The sequence below is a fragment of the Meleagris gallopavo genome, chromosome 6 (genome assembly GCF_905368555.1).
Source record: "Meleagris gallopavo chromosome 6, MGAL_WU_HG_1.1, whole genome shotgun sequence".
In the NCBI taxonomy this organism is placed as follows: Eukaryota; Metazoa; Chordata; class Aves; order Galliformes; family Phasianidae; genus Meleagris; species Meleagris gallopavo.
In genome coordinates this window covers 25633175-25639174 of record NC_139409.1, presented here as the reverse complement: position 1 = coordinate 25639174, position 6000 = coordinate 25633175, and the positions used below count along the sequence as shown (strand labels likewise).

The 6000-nt window shown below is 32.1% G+C and overlaps 1 long non-coding RNA gene across 1 annotated transcript in view; it reads right to left on the bottom strand.

Moving 5' to 3' along the window:
- Positions 1-420: 420 nt before the first annotated feature.
- LOC104911402 (uncharacterized) overlaps positions 421-6000 on the bottom strand; it is an 80958-nt gene continuing 75378 nt past the window's right edge. The window contains exon 6 of the long non-coding RNA XR_014884246.1: positions 421-6000. This exon is cut by the window's right edge and continues 25607 nt beyond it. This is a non-coding gene — a long non-coding RNA (uncharacterized LOC104911402).

Genomic DNA, 6000 nt, shown 5'->3' with positions numbered 1-6000 from the left:
TGCTGAGAAGTCACTAAAATACAGAAGCATGATTTCTGAAGACTTCAGTTATAAATACCCATTATCATTTGTGATTAAACCAGGGTATGTATTAAAATTACTTTGTGGAATTTTTTCATCTGGGATTCAGTTTGATGAGGAACATTCCAAGAAGTTTAATGGTTTCTGTCTAGAATTTTCCTTGTCTAATGGAAAACTAAGTAACCACTCAAGTATCAGTACATAATTAATTACAGAGAGTATTTAGGTTATCATTCAATATGCCTAATTTCTGTTGTTTATGAGATAAATTAATAACTCAGCATCTTCCCAGAGATTTTTTCTTAGTAGAGAAAGAGAAGATGAATCATACCATAAAGCTACTTTAAGATCTCATGCATTACTGGAGATGCTTCTTTTTTTTTTCTATTGACTGTCACATAAATCTACATGTGTAACTTGGGAGATGCCTAGCATCAATTTTAATTAGTTGCACGTATAATGCTTAGGAACATGGAACATCATATCAAGACTATTCTGTATATGTAAAATTGTAGGAATGTTCACATAAAGGAAACAAGTAAATTAGCATAGGATATGGAAATTTGATTAGATTCTTATTTTAATTTCTACATAAATCTAGACAAACCTCCTAGTAAATCTATTCTTAATATTCAGTTGATCATGTAATAGAAATCGTTTTACAGAGACTGACTGCTCTTTGCACAGGGAAGGATTAAAATCTTACTAAGTGTTATCAATGATATTTTGCTGATGATTCCTTCAAGCATGCATGATTAACATTCTGCTGGATGTTAATAGTAATATTCCCACTGTAGCTGAACCTCCTTCTTTCATCTACCACTTCTTAATTTTTTTGGTTTATTCCAAAACCTAACAAATTAAGGTATTTGATTAATCAGTACTTCTGTGAGCATCTGGTAAGGACTCGAGCAAAAATCTCCTGAAGATCAAGATCTTCCCATCTCTTGCAGCTTGACCTTGTTAATTTGCCCTGAATGAAATATACATATATTCAAAAGATACATTGACTAACTTTAACAAAATTTCAGTGAGAAATAATATTTTTATTCAGAAATGAAAGCAATTTAAACTCTCCTTTGAGAATATTATATACCATAACATTTAAAATATAAATGCAAAAAATACCTTCAAACTCAAAAATTTGTTGTGATTTTTAGTCAGATGTTCTGTCCAAACTTCTTTTCATTCTATGTGCCTCTTTCTCTTTTTATTTGTTATACTTTTTTCATATTTACTTAAACATAAAGGATGAACTTTTAAATTTGAACCTCTTTTCTACTCCCTAAAATAACCTGATTTTAACTATGTATTTAACTGTCACCTTTCTGTCTTTCATATGCTGTATTTCTCTTCTAATACAAGCTCTACTGAGTATGAATTGGACTTTCCTACATGAATCATTAGTAAGCACATTGCTAAATTTTTGCAGCGGTAAAAAATTAATTAGCAATAAGTATAAAAATAATAATGATGTTGATGATTGCAATAATGAAAGGACAATTTCTTATTATAGAATGGTTATGTTGACATTTATATTTACATGTAATCTTACTACTGCTTTGAAGGCAAAAATCAGCATCATCTAAGTGGCAGCTACTCATTAACTTGACACTAATGTAAAATTACAGTGACATAATGGAAGAATAAAAGATATCTTGGGGCATGCTGAAGCTAGATGAGAAGAAGAAGGGGAGTGTTAAATTACCTTATGTTTCCTTGATCATAAATAGCCCATGGTTGTTAAAACCTGACAAAATTCAGAGTAAGGGTTGCACTGTCATGCAATTTTCTACTCTGCATTAGAATATTCAGAAATATGTACATAAGATGTATAGATCCTTTTGAAAGCTAGCTGTATTTTCAAGGGCTAATCAAAATTGAATGGCAACTGAGCATGTATTTAAAAGATTTTCATCATTAACATACTGCTGAACATCAAAAGAGTTGATGGGTTTTAACTACAGGTTAGATTAATTTAGTATGAATTTGGCTGTCTTAAATTTAGGCATCTTGTCGGTGAAGAAAGAAGCCTGTGAAATGACCTAAAAGGTATTAATTACATTTCTCTGATTCCATTTTAATAATCATGCTTAGTCTGGAGCGAATAGTTCCAATGGAAGTACATATCTCCCTGCAAATAGAAGAGAAGAAAGAGGAATCCATCTAAAATTATTGATTTTATTTTATTTTTTTTTCGAAATAATCTTTGACATATTTTTGAGTGGCCAGTTTTGGACAATTCATACTGTCATTTGGAACAAATGTAACAATTTTTGTTGTCTAGAAACCATCTGATCTTTTCAAATCACTTGAAGTGCAGAAGAAAAAAAGTATGGGTCATACTTTCATGTTTTCCTACAGTCACTATTGTCTGGCCAAAGGAGAAACATACTGTGAACTCATTGACACTGTTAGGTAAAATAAAAAGCAATTGACAAAATAGATTGCAAAATATTAAGCAGCCAGTAACACTTCTTATATATTATATAATATTAATACTTATATATTATGCCTCAATATTTTAAGGTGGATTTGGCAAAGTTTATTAATTAAATCTTTCACCCATGAACTGGAGAAACTAGTCAAATATAAGGTAAAGTTTTATTTGTGCTGAGTAAGAACAACCAATATTGGTATATCAAGGAAAATTCTAAATCAGTGGTAATTCAAATGACAGGCAGGACTTCGCTCCAACACTTCATTAAACTTCTATTTTTATGGGGATTTCTTCATTTCCACTGGAATGAACAAGTCAGTATGCATGACTTATTCTGCAATGAACTTTGATGAATTTTTCTAAGTACATTAAAATGAGCTCCATCTTCTGTTAATCCAAAGACCCCTCCTTTCCCCCCCCTCCCCACCTCCCTTACATATGGTGATAAACTCTCTGATGCACATACTAGAAGGCAGGATAATGGGCATGAAGGACAATCATATGTATGTACGTATATAAATATATATTTTTGCTTGTCAGTAATAACACTGAACTGCCTACAGCATTCGTAGTGGCTCTTAAAACTCAGGTATTGTATTGAATTTAAAATTCTCTTATGCTGAGCAGGGAAGAGAAAAAAAAAAAAATCAAACACTTTCTGAATTGGGCCCAAATATCCAAGGTTAATTTTCTGAGAAAGCTGCAGCAGCTAGATAAGACCATCCCCTGCAAATTAGTTTTGCCTGCCTGGATTACAGCTAAATTTATGCAGCTTGCCTTATCCTTTCAGAAGCGCCTCTGAAGTGTCGTAATTAACTGGCACACATAAAGTGAGCAAATTTTCTGCTTGGTGGCAGCCATTCCTCATTTCATCTCAGTTCCAGCCCAAATGGAAAGGTAGTTTCTTATTTTTACTGTCAAAAAAACCCTACAACCCTCCAATATTTTACAGGAAGTTTTTGAAAACAAACACGAAACATCTTCAGAATAGAGTTTGGGTATTAAAGAGCAAAAATACTGCTGAGGGAGCAGGTGGCAATTTTGCATAACATTAACTTAGAAACAAAAGATGGAGATTGTGAATAAATTATACATATGTTTATATATATACACACACATTAATCTTCCAAAATCTTACTGTTCTCTAGACAATTTTTGTTCTTTTTCTTTCTGTTCAGGTCCACATTCAAACTATAGGTTAGGAAGGAGTAGATGCATGTTTCTATCTTAACATAATAGCTGCTATTCCCTGCTATCAAAAGTATATCTAATATTTGAATATATTTTTTCTTCTTGCTGATAAAAAATATTTTAACATTTTAAGATGAACAAACAAAAAATCTAAATAAATTCTCACAGTCTATATTTGAAGTAAAACTGGCAGACATAATCTTGTTGATAATAATGTAGATTCTGGAGTAAATTTCATCTTATTTTCTTTCTTCTTCTTTTTAAATTTTTGACAAATGTTGCCATCTTGAAGATTTTTACTGTTCTAACAATATTTAATGCTATCTTGCTTTATTCTTATGTATGTTTCCCATCCGTTCTATTCTTTACTCATTCATAAAGCCTGTCAAATATCTTGGCAATCTTAAATACATTTTTGTAATCAAATATTAACGAATTACTTTCTCATTTCATCTCCTTCAAGCTCCTTGAAAACTTGTGGAAGTCAGTCAGAGTGACTGTTTGCTCTGAATTCTGATGACAAATTGAAACTTCTTTGCTGCTGTGCTGTATCCAAGAGTATTTGGATTTTTTTCCTGTTTTCCCATTTAACAAAAATAATTTCTAGGTTTGCTATCAAATCTTCATGTTATCCATTCAGAATGCAGAGAGGTGATTCAGTATATTACAAACCATTGTGAGCTAAACTACCTCCATTTCAACTAGTCTAGTTTGGTGAAAATCTTTATTTTTGCTCCTTGAAAATTGATACTAGAGCTCAGTTGGGAATATTCTACCATCTGTTTTTACTTAGAACTTTCAGTAGTGCCAAATATTAAGCTCTTACTCTGCTGGTAAGTAGATCAACAAGTATGCTACAGTGTGTTAGTTTTACAAAGCATACCCTGTACAGTAAATCTTCCAACAATTGAGTAATGGCAGCAGAAATCAAAGGGCCAAATTCTGCTTTCAACTATACTGGATTAAATCCAGAGAAAATCTACTGACTTCAGTGGAATTACGTGGGATTTAGGTTAGTTTAATAGTTAAGGAGAATGTGTCCCTTCCTACATCAATTCTAACAGCTACTTATAACTGGAATTCCTGGGCAGTGAAACGACTTGCAGAGGAAGAGAACATGATATGAGTTCATGGAATTTTTATTTGCTTAATCTCCAAGTGATAAAGATGAGCATTATTACTGTTCTGACCATATTAAAGTATCTTGTCTGTGAGGGCACATGCATGTGAAGAAGGGGAAGCTAAAGAAATGCTAAAAACATGCAGTTGGAAATCTCTTTAAGAGCTGAACAAATCTGGAGGCATCTGAGTTTAAATAGAATTTGAGAGTTTGACAGCAAATGTGAATAGGAGCTTAATTATTCACACAAATTTTACAGAGTTTAGTTGATCTTAAGCCAGGAAGTCCACTAGAAAAAAATAAAAATTATTTTTGCTCTACTTCAAGATTAGAAATAATGAACTGAAAAAGAAAATTAAATGAAAGCGAAAAGTCTGACGTTCAACAGTGCTAGCATTTATCCCACTTTCTTGATATCCCAATAAATCAGCTCTCTTAATGATTTCTCACAGCTATGAAAGTGCATTGCAGTGTTTTTGAGTCACAGGCAGTGTATGCCCAAGTCTTTGTGCAAAGACACGATTTAAAGGAAGATATTGACTGTAGTAGTAAAACAACTCAATTTCTCTTCCCAGCAGTGTGTTTGCAGGAGCTATGTCTAGTGGTGAGTGGACAGTAGTTTAGACCTCTATCATTCCTTTTTCCTCAGCTGAGATTACTGGGAAGCATTTTATTCACTAAATGAGATGGTGATGATTGAACTTTAAAAGCTAGACAGCTGTCAAATGGCAACTGGGCTCATTTATATATCACACCAATAACTGTTGTCTATACACTTACTAAAATTATTGGATTTTGAGAAAAAAAGTAAAGGACGTGCTTTGTTAGTTTGTTTTTTACCAAATCTTTTTTCTGTTTGTTTTTTTTTTTCCCCTCTTATCGTCTCTAACTTTATTTACATTCTCTTCCCTTATTTAAAAGCATTTTATCTCTCCTGTGTTTACTCTTGACACCTTATGCCAACCTTTTATTCTATTTCCCAAATCTGCATTTTTTCTCTTTTTTGTTTTTGATTTGGTTAAAATTAAACTAAAATGCTCTTTAATTCCTTTCCATTTTGATCATGTAAAATACCAAATTCCATAGGAAGCTCTTTTAGAAACTTATGCTGTATTTTATATAATAAATGATTATGTATGTACATAAAAACAATCAGATTTAATAATAAACATTATTTAAAATTCCAAAGTGAAGAAACTGCTGTGATTTGCCAAGATCTTTCATTTCT